Source organism: Pseudoliparis swirei, chromosome 18 (assembly GCF_029220125.1).
Source record: "Pseudoliparis swirei isolate HS2019 ecotype Mariana Trench chromosome 18, NWPU_hadal_v1, whole genome shotgun sequence".
Lineage (NCBI taxonomy): Eukaryota > Metazoa > Chordata > Actinopteri > Perciformes > Liparidae > Pseudoliparis > Pseudoliparis swirei.
Window position 1 is genome coordinate 24013852 of NC_079405.1, and position 18859 is coordinate 24032710.

General features: G+C 45.2%; 1 protein-coding gene across 2 annotated transcripts in view; it reads right to left on the bottom strand.

Annotated features, from left to right (window-relative positions):
• The window catches only part of chl1b (cell adhesion molecule L1-like b), a 66558-nt gene extending 53435 nt beyond the window's left edge, over nucleotides 1-13123 (bottom strand). Inside the window, exon 1 of one of the 2 annotated variants that reach the window (XM_056437609.1) lies at nucleotides 13061-13123. The gene's annotated coding sequence lies outside the window, so the exon portion shown is untranslated. The remainder of the gene's footprint in view (nucleotides 1-13060) is intronic. The other variant, XM_056437608.1, reaches the window with a different exon arrangement.
• Between the last annotated feature and the right edge of the window lie 5736 nt (nucleotides 13124-18859).

An 18859-nucleotide genomic window follows, 5' to 3' on the forward strand; every position in this document is an offset into this window, starting at 1 on the left:
GAATGTTTTACACTGTCTAAGTCCTCACCTCCTATCCCCTTGTTCCACCAACAAACAGTGCGAAGGAGGAGCATCTTGACGGGAATCAAAGCAGCAGAACCACGGTTGCCAACCCCGGGCTTCTAACTGGGTACTGTTTACTGAGGGTGACAGAGAAAGCAAATCTATGCCATCCGTCTGATGGCTTCACCTCCTGCAGCAGGAAACTGGAGACATGCAGACTTATAAATCAGACAGTGTGTGTGTGTGTGTGTGTGTGTGTGTGTGTGCATGCTTGCGTGCATGGGGGGGGGGGAAGAAAAGCCAATTGAATAGCATTTTCACCAGTTATCGAGCAAAACAAATCCCCCTCTGGTTCCCGTTGGAGCCGGCGTGGGGTCTTTTTGAGTGTGAGCATAATAATGGGATCCCCCCCCCCCCCCACACACACACACACCTGAGCTATGCTTATGGTCGGCTTCGCCAGTATTGGCAGGCAATCCACAGAACAGGAGACGGACAGACGTGACTCCACTGGCAATGCAGGCGCAACAGATGTGTTCAGTGTGAAGGACGGTGTCGATACGGACGATGAGTACCCATCACTCTGAGGCACCACATCAGCTGAGCTTTGCCCGTGATGTCGGAGGATCCAGACCTAGGAGATTAATATTGTATGCTGTATCTTTTTTAATTCAAATCATAGCTTCACCACCATCAGAAGTGGGAGGTAGGTGGCGGGAAATCCAACTGCAAACCTTTGTGGTTGAAGGACAACAAACAGCTTTCTTGATGGAGCTTTACTGGGAGGACTTACTTCAATGTGCACCCCATCGCCAGCTTTAGGTAGGATATATGTTGTCACGTATGAAAAGACTCTAAATGAGCACTTTAAGCGGGCTACAAACTATTCAAACAGCATCTGTATGAGAAAGATGTTGTCCTTTGATTCACATAAGCCAGTGGTTCACACATTTTTCCCGTCGCGCCCCACTTTGGAGGAAGAAAATTGTTCATGCCCCACCGGGCCAACAAAATGGTCTATGCTGACTTTTTATTGAAATAACTGACTCTTTCATCTGTGCTTTTTCAAATAATAGAATAATGAAAATTGCAATCACTTTAAAAGCACACTAAATGTGCCAATGCAAAGTATATATGTGCAAAAAAGCACACTGGCAAAAAAAGAGCTTATTGTGGCTGCAATTAATCTGTTTTGCACTGAATATCTGTTCAAGATAATAACAATCAGTGCAACCCACAAGTTCAAGTATTTGTCAATAAAGAGTTTTACACTGCATACATTTGCAAAACAATAACGTGCAACCTGTGCAAAACAAAATGAGTGGAGATGTGTGTTTGTCAAGTTGTGGCTCAATGATCCTACTCCAAATCTATTAAAACGGGCTTGATACGGCCACTCTCAATTCATGCTTAATGTTGAGCTCTTGTTTTGAAGGGCAACAGCGGAAAAGCCAATCTCGCGAAAAATTGGCATTTGGCAAAATGCCAAGGATCAGCGAGTCGCCAAGAATATTGGCCGTCGTGCAAGTGTAACCTGTCAACGGCGTAACGTAAACATGTACACAAAGGTACACGCATTTCATCATGTATTCATTATGACTTGTGTTTTATGTACGTGTACTTTGAACTTGTGTTTTTATGTGAAGATCTCAATAAAATGTCTTTCTGCATTTCCACCTGTAGTACCACTGCGCCCCACTAGAGGGGCGCACCCCACAGCTTGAGGACCACTAACATAGGCGGTCCATCACTGTAACCAAGAACACTATGCGTGGTTTCGCCTGTACCTCATCAACTACAGATCAATTTAATAAATCATATATTATTCAAATACGTTGCACGGACATTTTCAAAATGTATTAGTGCAGATGTTTCTGTTGTCTCCCACATGCTGTGTTAAAGAGTGACAACATCATCCCTGACGTACTTCCCCCAAAGCAACGGATCAAAAAATCCATGGCAACATGCCTTTTGTCAACTTACAAACTGAGCATCAATCTCTCTTTGTGAAGTTATGACGCACTCCCACACGCACCCACACACCGCCGCACGCAAGCACTCAATGTTTTCCGCTCTTTTTGAATAGTTCCTTCCACTCTGGGTCGTGTAGCGAATGAGATGAAGGCTGTTTGCCGACTCCGCGAACCGAGGCGGCTTAAACCAGAACCAGAAGAGGGGCGGCTTTGGACTGAACTGGGATGAGAAACGAGGGTCGCGTGAAGGGGAAGAGAAGAGAAACGTCCACTGTTGTAAAGCACGAGCATGCAGCTTCTTCGGGAGGAATGCGGTCTGTTCTTTCATGAAGAGGAGACGTGTCTGCCAGAGGCCTGGCTTTCATAAGAGAGGCACAATGCACGGGGTTAATAGCCGCGCTTATGGCACACTTTCGACCCCGGCTAAAAACTGCAGGTGGTGAATTATATATTTTTAAAGGGATGGGGAGGGGGGGCGTGAAGTATTAACCAGGCCTCTGTGTGTCAGTAAGGACAATTCGACGTGGAACAACGGAGGGAAGACCCGCTACCCCGTAACCTTCAAACTCTCCACACCTCTTCCACTGAACCGCAGGAGGAAGCGAAGCCATCTGGACCTCTGGTTTCATCTGCGAACAGGAGAAGGACCAAAGGGTGGGGGGGGAGACATCATCCAAATGTTTTGACAGCAGGTGAGCTAAACTACACGGCAGAGCCTCACCCCTGCCTGTGCAGGCGGCACCAGTTTAACACGAAGACGAGAACACGCAACGCACCCTGGGGGGTGGGGGGAGGGAAGAGGCTTGTGGACGGGCGTGTATCTTGTATCTTCACCCCATTTACCGCCCGGAGAAGAAAAAGGGTCATCGCAAATCCACGACGCGGGGCGCCGACTGTGCCTCAGCTGGGCCAAACGGTTGTTGGAAGAAGGGATTACCGAGGTGTAAAATGGTTTAGGAAACGGGAGGTATGAATTTGTTATCTGTGCCAGAAGGGGGAGAGGGGTGGGGGCGGTGGAGTAGTCCCACCTGTGAATTCATCAGCTGTCAGGTAACTGACAGACCTCAAGGCTAATGGTATCTATTATAGACGTGCTTTCTGGGGTGATCTCTGCAAACATCCCGTGTCAAACTGTCATCCCGTGAGCACCAGGCAGCAGCCCCCCCCCGGTGACCCGGCAGTCTCTTGTTTCACTGTTCTGCGCTCGGTGGATAAATCACAGGAGGTGACACCGACATGACTCGAAGGTTCCAGATTAATGTGTATTTCTAAAAGTGAAAACGTATGTGAAACGGGTGTTATTCCCCCGCGATATTTTCTGGTGACACGGGAGCCACGGGGGATATTGAGGCCCATTTTTTAAAGAGCTCCACAAATCTGTCTGCATTACAGTTCAAGAGCCCCACGCTGTAGAGTGCGGCGGGATCTCAACCTCGTTTCCCCCCCCCCCCCGCTGTTCGTGTTAAACGTTCAGAAGTTCATCGAAACACCGTTCTGCACTTCTACTCCAACGGGAAGAAACACTTGTTTCTCCTCAACTCCCGATTAATTCGCGACAAAAAAGCCACCACACACGACTGACTACAATTTAAATACGCAGTTTTTGACAGAATTTGAGAGACTTTGTGAGACTGCGGCGCACTCCGATAAACAAAGTTGGGACGACAATTTCCACCGAAGTAATAACCGCACTCCTGTTATCAGCCGTTTAGCAGATGCAAAAGAATTAGAGGCAAAGCCTCCCCGACAGAACTCTGCCGCTCCCCCCCCTTTCCTTTCTCTTTAATGAATCACGACAGCCTAAAGTCAATTTAAATGTAAATGTCAATGTTCGAGACAACGCGGCGCCGACTAACGCTCGTCTCAAGGAGCGGCGCCGGCAAAAAAGTTGGAACGCCGCCCTGACATCCTCGCCGGGAAGATGACACGCGACGCCTCCAGGCAACCGGAAGGGTCAGCAGGGTCATCCATCCAGAGACCCGCGCCACCCCCCCCAAATAAAACCTGTGTTGCGTGTCACGGGAAGACTGATGGGGGCATTTCCACGCCGAAGCCACGGGGATATCAAAGTAGGATTTCGCTCGGATCACCTCCGTTGATCTTATTTTGTTTGTTTCTCAAAGCCGGCGCTTCAAGCCTCTAAGCCATTTCAAATTGGCAAAGCTCTGGCACTGAAGCGCTGCGTGGTTTGTTCGCGCGCACGCTCCAGAGTTTTCGACGGAGCTCAAACCATTCTGGCTCGGACCGATGAGCGGATTCTTGCCAGGGAACTCGAGGAATACGTCATAGTCCGTCTTTTTCTTTCGCGTAAAATAATATAATAAGTCAGTCTGCCTATAAACTATTTGGAAGGAAGAGTAACACAACTAATGATTCTATATTGATTAATGTATTACGGAGCTGCGAGGCACTATCTATCTATTTATTTTGTTGTACTCCTAAAGTATTTGCTCCTCTTCTCAGCACGTTAAATCTGGAATAAACGTACGTTTCTTCTCTCGCGACATATCTGCCATTCCTCCAACAATGTAAATTAGCATTTGCCAGTTAATCACGCATTGCCTCTGTGACGGAAACAATGTCATCATCATTTATTTTCCTCCCGTTGTGAGACTTTCTCCCTACGCTGTGCAATTTTCTTAAGTTCCCCGTGTGAGATTATTTACAGACAGACGCTCTTTCTTTGTCTCGCCTGCTCTGTTCATGCGACGCTCAGACATTATACAGTTGTTTTCTCACTTGGGATCACGGCAGATAGAAATAGCCTGCAGCTGTTTATTTTTTTTCGCAGGAAAGAAACACGGTCGTAGACTTTTCAAGAAGCTCAAAAGACTCTTTGGGTAGGCGAAACAATTTCTACCATTGCCATCTATTTCCTACGACATAAAAGAGGACGGGGGTTCAAACAAAACAAAAGGCACGCGAGTAATAGTCCACACCAAACAGTGTTCGCTCGCTCTTTTTTTCCCCCCAAAAAGGAGAATAATTCCAATTATAGCGGTTGGCTTGTCGTAATGAGCACTCGACTCCGAATTAGCCTTACTCGAGTAGTGGTGTTCAGGAACGCCTGCATTACACTGATTAGCTAACGCAATTAAAGTGGCATTTAACCCGACCACTTCCCTCTCGAGCGTTCCAATGAGTCAATTTGTGACTAAAATGCTCAATAATTTAGCACCCGGCTATTTCCTGTACGCCTCGGCGTCATTGCGGCTCGACCCGAACCGGAATGAGAGCCGCCGACTGCTCTCGTTTCTTTGAACTCCGCTCACCGTAAACCCGAGATAAAATGTTACGAGATTAAAATCTTTTGCGAACCGAATACGAGGCCATAAAAACGTGCTCTGCAAGAAGTCTCGGTTTCTAAACCCCCCCCACACACACACACACATAAAGAAAATCTGAAGCTGTAAAAATAATGAGGACAAGAAGGTGTATGGTTCATAGCTGGTGGTCTGCGGGTCACACATGCAGAGTGGGGCTCCCCCCAAGCCGATGAATTAATTTGGATTCGTACCAGCTTGGCAAGATTCTCTCGCTCAACATTTGCTGGATCTGTGGGTGAGCAAATTAAGAAATAGACACACTGAGCTCTGGCTGTCTGCAGAGGGCCCTAAAGGGGGACTGCAAAAAAGACCTCCACCAGCTCTCGCAACATTAGAAACTGCTGAAAGTTGTAGTTATGGAGGAAATGAATCAAGTTCAAAGACAAACAAAAGGGCCGCTATGTCCCCGCAGAAAAACACGACAATGAACATGGCTTGAGGACCAATCTCTCTCTTCTCAGGATTTTACATTGGGAATAAAAAGGTCTGTACCATCTCGTGTCTCCTTGTGTTGATCCGCACCAGATAGGATCCGGACCAAATGACAACTTTGGCGCAAAGTGAATCGACGCGACAGCTGCGACGGGATATGGAGGGCGAGCAAAACGGGGGGGATTATGGTCCTCGCTCGTGTGTTAGCCCACTTTGAAAATTGACCACTCAGCAGCAGGTCCTCTTTGTTTCACGACTCTAATCAAGCTTGATCTGCTCTCTAATCTTCCATTTGAGGGGGGGGGGGGGGCCGGTAAACGGGCTCACTGCGTCCGCACCGGATCGACGCGCGTGGCGCTACGCTGGCTCGGGGGCTCCCAGCGGTCCACTTACAGGACCGGCCAGATGGGGGGGAGGGGGGGAGCCTCTGGACGTGGAGGACTGCTGGCCCTCACTGCAGACCCTGTCACACTGACACTTATTGCTACTTCGAGACCGATCAACATAATAATAAAAAATAGGCCAAGTACACGTTTGCGAGGCACCACATCACATTCTGGATATTCAAAGCAAATGTATGGTGTTGTGTGAATGACGGAGGGAGCTTCAGGACTTTTATGGACCCCTTTTCACGACAGACATTTTGGCATGGGAAACAAAATAGTAAAACGTATATCCCATTATGTCCCATAATAGCACTTTGAGGTCGATATTTGGGGGATGAAAAGTCTCGACTGCCCTCAAATGAGGCGCAGGCCTTCATGCCCCCTTCCCCTTAGGATACATTGAATTAATTTTGAGGATTCTTTTTCGTCATATGAACAGTTTCACTTGTCCAATATTTCGCTTTATGACCGAATACATAACGAATGCTGCAGTCTCAGAATGAGCAAGGACACCATTATCTGTGTCAGTATCTGTCGGTATCTACCAACTGAATAATCTATCGGTATCGTACATCAAACTCGCAATGGGCTGGGGTTTAAATGGGAAGTGGGCGTGGCTTAACCAGAAGTCGATATTTATAGAATGAAACTGACAGTTTGATTAGAAGTTGCTATATTTATCAATTATTATGAAATGAAATTGACAGAAAAGCTTCCGTATTGAGCTCCACAGCCATGTTTTGGAGCACCAGTGTGTACAGCTACTGATGAGCACTGTTATTGTTTAGCTTAAAGCTAGTGTGGCTGCTTTCCTACAGTATCTATTTTTAATATATATATTTTTGAATAGGCAACATTTCTCAAATACAAACAAAGCAGCCGCTAAATATCTATACATAGATAAAACAGGGTCCAAAGAAAAAGCTAAAAAAAAAATGAAAGTAATGGAAAATGGAAAATTACAAAATATTCCTGGATTTGAGGTTTTTTTCCCGCTTTATGATGCAACCAACTTTAGTTTGGGACAATTTGGGGCTCTGGGAAACCGAGATAGACCATTCCATCAAATGAGCTGGACAGCATCGTAGTACGAGAGTTCACGTCTGTCCCGGTTCGTCCTCTGTGTCCCCTCTGCCTGTCACTTGTGTCCTCCTTCATCCCCGATGCCCTTGGCTTGCCTGTCCCAGGGGGGGGGTCCCGCTTGCACCCTTTTACAAGCGTCCACACACAATACCCTTCACGGGACAAAAAGCCAATGATACCGCGCTCCTCTGTTCCAGTCTCTACGTTTGTCACTTTTATTCCTGCGGCCTTTGTTCGCCTTACCTCTGCATGCATGAGTTATCCCAAATTGAGCCCCCCGCAATAGAAATGGAAATCAGCCCCGTTTCCCAGTGACTTGAGGGCAATAACTTCTTACTCTTTGAGGCGGGAGGTGTCATGTTTGTTGTTCCTTGGAGAATCTTATGGTTGTGTTGCCCTTTTCACCAGGGGTTTTGATTCTACTTTTTTGGATTCCACGGCAGCTTTGTAAATCGGAGCGGGGCGTGCAAGAAAGGGGACGACATGATTGGAAAATGGCTTTTTGAAGCCGACAGCAAATGCACAGCGGGATTAGAATGTTCCTCGTAAAGCGCCGTCGTGTTGCTTCTCTTTAACGGTTATGCCTGTCATGTGAGCATAATCCAAGCTGATTAATTCAACATTTAAAAAGAAATTACAATTCTAACAGGCCGAAACACAGCATCGTCTTTGCACTGAATTCAAAAGAGGAAGAAATACTCCCGGGAGGGGGGGGAGCCTGGAGAAAAGGGGTAATAACAAGTGGAAGCTGCACGTGGGTTAACGCGGTCACTTCTGAATGATGGCATGTAAGACATGAAACGCCTGAAGCTGGAGGCCAATGGCAATAAATAAAAAATGCCCCGAGGGCAACTGCGTGCCGATCCATACCTTCAGTGCGTGACACATCACCAGAGTGGGATGCTGACCTCTGCCCCCCCCCCCCCTCCTGCTCAGAGATGAAGCACTGAAGGTATGAGATAACGCTGACCTCACCGCAGGTTTGTCCTTCGGTATTAAGCGCGCAGATTAATTACCCATTGATCACGTTCACCCGGTGCCCCCCCCCCCCCCCGCGATGATGCAGCGGGCCGTTAAATAAGTAATAGACCTCGATTCCGACGACAAGCACCCCTTATCTTTGCATCGCCTTCCCCCCGCATGCCGGGGAACCGTTTTTTCCGACACTCCTCCATCCATCCCTCCCTCTGAGCCGGTCGCTCGCAGGTGTCATAAAAATAAATACAAAATCTGTAAAAAGAGAAATATGCGGCGCTGCCAGAGAGCAGCAGAGGATATGAATATTTCATGTCGCCAAACACATCGGCGGCGAGCGAGCCTTCCCCGGTCGATGAACATGAAAGAGGAGGGCTCGGGTAAAGCGGGCGCCGCGGCGCTCTCGACTCTGCCGGCGGCGCCGTGATTGCGTGTCGCGCCGGAGCCCGAGATGCGCCCCATTTAGGGCCCGCCCACGCGCTTCTCAACATCTCGTCTCGGCCTTCCATCGGGGCAATGTTTGGGATAATCACAGTTTCGGGTTGAGACTTTATAATCCGTGGACCGGTTTGCACAGCTGCGAGGACAATTTATATATATTTTACTCGACGGGGGATGATAACACGGACGCTTAAGTAGACGCTCAGCCCGACGCGGCGGTTCGCAAACCGCCCGCTGTTGTTGCGACTGCTCTTTTATCATCTCTAATAGCCATCTGATACTGCAGATTCCATCTGACGGACTGAATTAAAGTCTAAAATTGCTTTGCCGACGCTCACGGAGAGACGTATCGACTGCAGTCGGTGCACCGATGAGACACCTGAGAACTTTGGGGAGGCGGTTTCGATGCACACATGAATTCGCAGTCGGGATCTATCGGAACGGGGGGGGGGCGAATGCCGAATTTTGATACAAATCTTTCAGTCTGCACTGTCAAAGCCCAGGTGTACAGGGCGCCGGCACAAAGAATGGGGCTCTCTGTGTTTCTCCCCTTTCTCCTTTTCACTCTCGAAACCCTTTACCTCGCTCACGTACACACACACGCAAACATATCTGTCGAAAAGGCAAATGCAGAATCTGCATGAACAGGTCTGAACACGTTGACAATTTGAGACGCTCGTGTAGGAGACGGACCAGAAGAACTCGTCGAGGTGAGAGCAGAGATGTTCTCCATCACGCGTCGAGGTGATCGAGTCTGCCCGCGCTGAAAGTCTCGCAGCTTCCCGTCACTCCTTATCCACGCGAGATGCCGGTCCGGTGTCGGGTGGCTTGTCGCCGTCTTGTGGAACCAGCAGCGACGCGAGAGGGGACGGAGCTAAGTGCAACGCCGGACAAGACACTTTTAGGTGACCAAAATGTCACAATTAACAATCGTGAACTTCAACAAAAAAAATAACTGTGACGGATCTGTCAATCACAAAGTAGCCACGCCCCTAAACTTACAAAAATGAACATCTTGAAGAAAATTTGAAAACTAGTGATTGAGAGCATACACTCATGTTTACAATGTTCACTGGAGGTAATAAATCAAGTGAGAAGTGGAGTCATTTTTTCAAAGGGTTCTCGACCCACTCAGACAGGCACTTTCGCACTGGCTTCATTTTCAGAGGCGAAGCTCGCCACCCGATTAAGACTCCCCGCTCTTTGAACTCAAACGTTTATTTTGATCTCAACACACCTGTCGAGGCTGTGACTGCATCCTGCACGCTTATGACCACTGTGGCAGCTGTCCCCAATCTGGCCTCGGCTGCTGGCTGGTTGACAATCAGTCAGCTGCTCTGACTGAGTGGCAATCAGTCAGCAGCCGATGCTGCTTTGTATAAATAAAAGCAGAGCTGGAGGGAGGAGAGGAGGAGGAGCATGTTTTTTTTTGTTTGGTATTGTTGTGTGTGTGTAAATAAAGCAAAAAGTTGCTTCACTTGGTGCCTGGCGGATCCTTGGTGCTGGTGGGGGAAACCCACGGGTAGCGGCAGCAGGCCTGCTACACCACAAACAGAAATATGTAAACACCTGGCAAAACACCCACAACCACGTCGGTGGTAATTCCTGCTACAGTCGACACTGATTATTAATTCCATGATGACTCGCATACAGACTCACAACGCGACACAACACCGGTCGCACACAGTGCACCGCGTGGCTTTTTTTTCGATCGTGCCCCCTTCCTCGGGAATAACCTCTTGATGTCAGACACTCGGACTCCGTTGACGCCTTTAAATCCAAACTCGCTCGCCCTGCTGGAGAGGAGATCGTTTGGGCTCAGGTGTGTCTGAAGTTGCCCAACATCCTCCCGGAACATCATTCTTTCTATTTGTTCCGATCTGTTCATCCTCTTGACACTTAACCCTCCTGTTACCTTTACATTTACTCACATATTTTACCCTCGGGGTCAATTTGACCCCAGCAATTAAAACCTCCAGAAAATTATTAGAATTAATATTGTTTCCCAAGTTTAAGTGTGAGGTACTTTATGTTTGTTTGTTGACTACCTAAATAGCCCTTTAAATATATAAAAAAGTTGATATTTCTTATATGTTTGACAGTGAAAAACAGCCTGGGGTCAAATTGACCCCAAGGAACACCGACATTAAACATTGAATGGGGTCAAATTGACCCGAAAGGTAACAGGAGGGTTAAACGATGCCGATCTATCTATTCCGTACAAACAACATGTGTCGCATGTCCGTCCGTCCGACTTGTTCCTCTTCCTGAGATTTCTCCCATCCCAACCAAGTCTTAGGACAGAAGGTGTCGTAAGCTGTTCAGATTGTAAAACCGCTGGGGGGCAATCTTTTGATCTTGGGTTATGTAAATACAATCGACGTCACGGAATATTCACAGTTGCTGCGACCGGGTGTCTCTGCACATACGAGTCGGACATTTGTTGGCGGCGGAAAAACGAGGCAGCGAACGAGTCGGACCGCGGCGACAAAGGATGTTCTGTTTCCAGTATTTTGTCATCTAAACGATTAAAAAAAGGCTGAAAACGGTCCATGAAATGCGTCAGGTCGGTGCTGCATATTAAGCGGTCGAGAGTGTGTGTGGGTGGGTAGGGGGGAGAGACGTGGACCAGCAGGGAGATGGTTCGACACTTTGCTTGTCTAATTACTGGCTCTTGCTCAAATTGTTTGGTGAGAAGCATTCGACCTACTTCTGGGCACAAAGCGCCACTGCCTTGAATGCAGAGCGGCTGGGGACCACGTGTGATGACAAGGACCATTAGGGGCTCTTGTCTCTGGCCTACAAATGGAATTCGGCCAACCTACCTGATGTGGGGGGATAATCCCGAAAGTGAACATCCGGATAAGGTACTCGCATGTCGGCCTGGCGGGAATGAAAGCGAGGCAGCCCGAGACGATCGCAATCACGAATGCCAGTCTGACCTTCAGAAGGTCTTTGTGTTTCACAATAAGCGGCAGCGGGATCAGTATTAGGCGTAGCAGCACTGCTAAATTATATTAGGAGTGTGGGGTGGGGGGGTTCTGTGCTACAGACAATATAGGCCAAGCCGATATTGTTGTGAGCCATACAAACAAAAAAAGCATCAAAAGGAATAAAACTGTTAGAATACGTGAAATGATGAAACATGTCTCTTGTTTCCTGGGATTCCTCTCAGAGGCATATTCTATAATAAGACACTACACAACAATGCTGAGGAAACATTTGAATTTGCAGCATAAATTTACATACATTGTAAATATTCATATGGGAGGGAATCACTGTGTGTCAAAATGCAACACGTTTCAGTGCACAAGTCCGATTCACAACTATTACCTGCCGTCAATGACCAAAGCTTAGGAGGTAACCACCACACTGCTGAACATTCAGATTGGAATATCCCTATGGAGTTTTATTTTTATTTTTTAAAATCGTACTCATTCTCATTCTGATCTGGAGTCCGGCACTCTTCACAGTTATGCCACAGTAACGACTCATGAAGAGCAATGTAATGTCCGCGTGGAGAAGGGTTCAAGAAAGAGGATGTAGTCTGTGTTCGGTATGTTTTGCCTCAAAAATTGATTTTTAGTTCTTTGTCAAATGAGATCACAGAAGAAAAAAAATATTTATTAAGAGTAAAAAAAAAGAAGAAGAAAAAACGTTGCCACATGACACGCCACTTTACTATTTCACAGTCAAATTACAAATCTGCTGTAATGGCACCATGCAGTTTGTACATGAAACAATAAGAAATCTGGATGACGAGGTTGTGATTCAGCTCTGTGTCCATCACGAGAGCCGGTGAATAAGCAGACTGAGATCATGGACACGTGTCATGGGGCTGAGAGGTGATAAATAAGAGGAATCTCCAGCCAGGGGATTTATTATCAGGCATCACAGGCAGTCAGAATATATAAGGACCACACACACACACAAATCCTCTCGGAGTGATTTCAACTCAGACTCATCACCTGAAGTAGTTTAAACCCGCTTAAAAGCTTCATGACATTTGTTTTTCTCCTGTGGAAAAGGGGGTTTCTGCCCTGCAAGGTGTGTAAACCTGGTGAAGCTAGGTTAACCCTCCACCGGCTCATCACTGGTGAGTTGAGTATTATTTATTCCACTCGTGAAGACGTTACCACAGCAGCAGTCGTGATTAAATCTCTCCCATCCCACCTTCTCCTCTTTTTTTTTTTATACATATGAATTAATTGGAGTTTTGTAACCGCCCGCCACGCGGAGGTGAGACCGCCGCCACGGTCCGCACAGGTGCTCAAATCCCAGCAACCCACTTGCTCCGCGGTCAATTTGTAACAAGTGCCACAGAACTAACACCACTCAAAAGAGGGAGGGGAAATGTCAAATAGACTCTTTTTTTATTTCCTCCTGATATAAAAAAACCCCAACAACAATAACAACAACATAATTGGCGAAAAAAACTCACCTTCAGGTGCAACTCCTGTCGTGGCGCGGCCGAGGAGAAAGTTGAATCGTCTCCACCGCCGCTGGAAGAGGGGGCGGAGAGGAGAGGAGAGAGGGAGGTTTCACCGTGCGCGTATCGCCGCTCTGCCTCGCACTGTCTGAACCAGAGTACCTCCCTCCGCCCCTTTGGATGCTACTATCGCTTCACACACGCGCGCGCGCTCACACACACGCGCGCACACACTCGCACGCGCGCGCACACCCCTGCGCCTGGAGAAGGAGAAAAAAAGTAATAGCGGTTTCTTCCTCCTCCTCCTCCTCCTCCTCCTCCTCCTCCACCACAATGACACTCAAAAGAAAAGAAGGGACCCTATCGCAGTCAATAGGTTTTTACAAAAACGCCATGGCAACGCGGGAAAAACCGCGAGCAACTTCCCCACGTTGTGACCGGGTTAAAGCGCCCCCCCCCCACACACACACACAGACACAAAAAAACAGTGACAGCGACTTTATTCCAGCACCGAGCTTTATTGTTTATATATATACTTTTTAATATATATATATATACAGTGCATACATATTTTATTTATAAAAGTGGTTCATACATAACTGGTTTATATATATATTAGGGCTGGGCACGTTAACGCGTTAATCTTGCGTTAACGCAGCACTTAATTAACGCCGACAATTATTTTATCGCGCATTAACGCATGTTTTTTTAATTTATTTATTTTTTATAATAATTTTTTTAGACAAAAGACAATACATAGACAAAACACCTAGAGGACTATAAACAATGCAGACGACAAAACAATGGACATAACATCATAAAGTCAGAGTATTTGTGGGGGGAAAAGAATCTGAACAAATGACGGCAGGTATGAGACGCCCTCAAGACACACATCACACGGAGAATACACGAGCTGGATGAAAAGGAGAGGACTGCAAAGCGACAGCTTCACAACGTGCACCCTGTTGCTCTCACTGGGGACGACTGGACATCGGGTGACCAGACGTCCAGTTTTCCCCAGACATGTCCTGCTTTTGAGCCCTAAAAAATGCGTCCGGCAGGGATTCCAAAAACGTCCGGGATTTTGCTTCGTCGGATATTTGTTTTTCTCTGGGTTTTCATAAACTCGTATTTACCCCTGACAAGTTTTGGAAATGGTATCTCCCTTCTTACGTGAGCTCTGACTGTAGAGAGGACAGTCATTGGTCGACCGATCTCAGGGTTGCCAGATACACGATAATTATCCTCCAAATACAACCATTTTGAGCCTTTGGTACGATACTTCACCATCTCCAATCTGGCAACACGGAGCACCTTGCCGCCTCCACTAGTTCATTGTTGTTTGTGCGGCATGCTATACACTACAACCAGCGTCGCCGCTCCCATTATGCACTACGCGCTGTGCGTAGGGCACAAAGTCCTGAGGTGGCTCCACAAAATAGGCAACTAAAAAATCCTCATAGTTATAATAATTATAATGCCGATATTATTTCAGTCTAGAAATATTAGGCACCTTTTAGGCATGTATATCACAAAACAGGCAGAACAAGAGAGATGTTTAATCTCAGCCCCCAGACGAAGTGTCCTCTTTTTCACAAACTCAAATCTGGTCACCCTACTGGACATCACTCTGTAACCACAATGACCTCGGAGTGACTGTGCATTATATTGATGAGAAGTGGGCGCTGCATTCACATGCCCTGACTGATGAAAACAGAGGAGACACATGATGCTGAAACGTGCGCGGGACACTTTACTGAAGTTGCACAGCAGTGGAATGTGACAAATAAAGTCACCACACTGAGCAGATAGAGCACCAGAGATGATCGCTGCTGCGAGACGACTGCCTTTGATCATGTCCCTGCTTCAGTCTCCAGCGTTCTGTCACAGTGTCTCTGCATAACAGTACATTTGACAATGTCCTGACAGATTTTATGGCACTTTAGTTCATATGGCAGAACATTTAAAATAAGTGTCAAGTTCTAGGAATTGACAAACTGCACTGAAAGTGTTTTCTGGTGTCTCACTCTAACAGGGACAACAAATGTTATGGCACTTTCATTCATATGGCAGAAGATTTAAAATAGAAGTGCGCTATACACTACTTTTGAATGAATTATTGGATTTTGCGTATACAAATGCGATTAATCTCGATTAATCGCGATTAATCAGGGAGATCATGCGATTAATCGCGATTAAAAATTGTAATCGTTGCCCAGCCCTAATATATATACAAACATATAGCACTAAACTGCTCACATATGGATGAGATGCAATCATGCTGAAACATCACAAGCCCCCGGAGGAGAGAAGGTGTGACAGATGCCAAGTGTTATCTGCATCTCAGCAGTGAACATGTGTCACACCTCATAATGTGTAACATTCCCATTTGGGTATAAATTTGGTTTTGGTTCAATAAATATATTCAATACTTCGATTTATTAAAATGTGTCAGTTTACTTTACCCGTAAAAAAGTCCTGTCCCATGGGCTTCATACTACATATTCTGCATTGGTCACTCATACCCACACCTTGTTGCACAGCTCCATCTGCATTTCTGTTGTACGTTTCAGATTGTATGGATAAAAAAGAAAAGATGTTGACGAGTCCTGACCCCTCCTGTGAAAACCTGAATGCACCCCTACATTGATAGCAGCCATTTATTACTTTACTCACTGTTGGTCACTGACCCGAAGTGACATGCGGGGAAGTTCGTGGCTGGTGAGGCAGATTTACAACAATGTGAACCCAATACATCACCATTCAATTGGCAGCTTGCTCACGGCCATCGGAAGCTTTTGACTGGTGTTCCCCAGGACCCCAATTGAATTAAAAAAATACACAGAAAAAGAAAATAATGATATATTGTTTGACAACGTCATGAAACAAGTACCTCCATATTGTACCATTTTTATATATAAATGTACTTAGTTACATTCCGCTACTATAGGCACAGTTGTATAACCTACTCATGGGAGACACACGCTCGTGATAAACAGATCCCAGTGCTGAACAATCAGAGTAGATTTCATTTGAGACTTTATCAGGGTGGCCATATATATGTGTAGAATGTATTCCCTTGTCTTTCATTCAACATTTACATCTGCAGTATCTCATTGCGCCACACGAGGAAGCCTGGATCTTTGTATCGTTATATAACTGTAGCCTACTTATACCGCTGAATATGATTTGAAAGGCTTGAATAGATTCTGTCTATTTAAGCGATGACGGGAAAAAAAGAGAACTTGTTTAACGCACTTATTTGCTATCACGGTGCATTAATAGGTGAAAGTAATAAAAAAGTCGATAGCATATCAATGGGCACTCAGTAGAGCGCATACCTTCGCATATAACAAGATTGGGCATTGAATTATGAACATTTTGGCATTAGTTGCAAGCCAATTGGATAAAAATTGACCGCGCTATGGTTAAAATAATATTTTGACCTTTCCTTGACCTTGACCTTTGACCCGATTGATCCCAAAATCTAATCAAATGGTCCCCGGATAATAACCAATCATCCCACCAAATTTCATGCGATTCGGTTTAATACTTTTTGTGTTATGCGAATAACACGCATACAAATGACGCACTTATTGTAAGTCGCTTTGGATAAAAGCGTCTGCTAAATGACATGTAATGTTACAAATAAATAAATAAATACACGGCGATCAAAACATAACCTTCCGCATTTTCAATGCGAAGGTAATAATTCATCTTCATGATATGTTGAAACAAATAATAACATCAAATTCTCCTAAATTTGCTCCTACACACACTAATACAACACACACGTCCAGGAGTCAAGTGGTTTTGACACAAACTATGTAAATCACCTGGTGTTGTTCGTCACTACTATCGAAGAAAAAAAAGGATTAAATACAGGATATATATCTTCAAAATATATATATTTTGAAATCTGAAACATTAAGTGTCATGTTATATTTTGGAAACATTTACTGGTGTTGCCATACTCTTGGAGTTGGTCCAGCATCCATCTTGACTCCAAGGCGGCTGCGCTGCATCCCCGTGGTTCTGCAGCTGCTCCTCCAACGATTTCTGGAGGACGGCAACCTCCAAAAAAAAAGAAAAAACATTACAGACACACAGTCAAATATTAAAATATTAAGCCATTTCCAGCTGTGTACAGACTGAAGTGTTTTACAGAACCACCTCTCCTCACCTTGATGTCCTCGTCTCCTTGTCTCCTTTCCACTGAGCCGTCACTCTGATGAACAATTAATCAGTCACCACCATCTGCACTAACATCCACAGTTCATTGACATTGTTGTTTTTATATTGTACATTATTACCGTCGCGTTGAAAATGCGGAAGGTTATGTTTTGATCGCCGTGTATTTATTTATTTATTTATTTGTATGCGTGTTATTCGCATAACAAAAAAAGTTTTAAACCGAATCGCATACAATTTGGTGGGATGATTGGTTATTATCCGGGGACCATTTGATTAGATTTTGGGATTGATCGGGTCAAAGGTCAAGGTCAAGGTCATGAAAAGGTCTGAATCTTCTTGAATCGCATGACATTTGGTGGGATGATTGGTTATTGTCCGGGGACCATTTGATTAGATTTTGGGATCAATCGGGTCAAAGGTCAAAGTCAAGGTCATGGAAAGGTCAACATCTTCTTTTCACCATAGCACGGTCAATTTTTATCCAATTGGCATGAAACTAATGCCAAAATGTTCATAATTCAATGCCCAATCTTGTGATATGCGAAGGTATGCGCTCTACCGAGTGCCCGTTCTAGTTGTTAAATGTGAATATGCTACTCTGTCATCTTTAATGTCTTTCTATATTGATCTTGTTATCTGTATATTACATGTATGTACGACAAGCGCGTACGTGTAACCGGGGTCAAATTCCATGTATGTGCACACATACTGTCCAATAAAGCTGATTATGATTATGATCCTGCTTGCTGCTCCTCCCCCCAACACCTTGTGTCTTCTCTTTTATAACCAACAAAGATGCTAAATGAGCTGCACAGTAATTTAAGTGTTAGCTCTATTCACAGGAAGCGTAAATGTCTCTTAATGATGAGCGAATGAAAAATAGGCTGTAATGCTTTCAATATTCAAACAATAAACACAATCGCAGCTGTTAATGAGGAACGATGTTCCTCGTCTTCCCAGATTTCATCTGTTGAGGCTGCATGTGTACAAGTGTGTGACGAATTAACATGTAACACAACTGAAAGTAAACATCACACAGCAGCAATATACTTTATAGTTATATAATATGCATTGACAGCGGAAAGATTATTACGGACTAATTTAAACTAGGTTCTGTATATATATATACATATATATAAATATATATACATATATATATATATAAACATATATATATAGATACATATATATGTATCTATATATATTTATATATGTATATATTCCAATAAGGCCGGTATGCGATCCACCAAAAAACGGAAAGAACAAACATCTGAAAATGAAACGGAATAAAAATATTCATCATGATTTGAAGTTTCAATCAAACTTTTGGATTAGACTGCATTCATTCACAATAGAAAAATAAAGTAAATGTAAAATGTACTCTACTTTTATCGTAAAGTTATCTCATCACATAACAAATTACAGTTTCAGAAATCACCATCATTTAACACAATTTCATCCATTTCTCACCAGAAGTGGGCGTGTCCAGCGTGGCACGTTGCTGTGTCCACTGTATCGGATCGCATCGCGTTAACAGGTGTTCACGTTGTCGTGTCAAGAGGCCGTATATATCAACACTCTTCACACCCGTCATCCTAATGCCAGCCCCGTGTATTG